Below are 336 nucleotides of genomic sequence, written 5' to 3'. Positions count from 1 at the left end.
GCTGGAGATCTGAAGAGAGGGCTATGGAGAAAGAAACGTCTTGATTTCTGCAAAGTCGTTCACTCTGTCCTAGGCAGATATAGAATTCCGGTGATATCACAGCTGAATGGATCCAGCTTCAGTTGCTGCAGATGTGCCGAGTCAGTTTTAGTGGGGGGTATAGGTACAAAGACATCATCTGCCTTGCTAGTTCTCCAAGTTGTTCTAGTCCTAAATTTGTACTACAGAGGTTCTGATATGACCAAGAGGTAATCCTAAACATCCTGTCCCATGGTCAACATTCTGCCCTATTAAGTGCTATTCAAATCTTTTTTCCATTCCTCATCCTGTAAATTG

Source organism: Geotrypetes seraphini, chromosome 14 (assembly GCF_902459505.1).
Source record: "Geotrypetes seraphini chromosome 14, aGeoSer1.1, whole genome shotgun sequence".
In the NCBI taxonomy this organism is placed as follows: Eukaryota; Metazoa; Chordata; class Amphibia; order Gymnophiona; family Dermophiidae; genus Geotrypetes; species Geotrypetes seraphini.
This window is presented reverse-complemented; position numbering follows the sequence as displayed.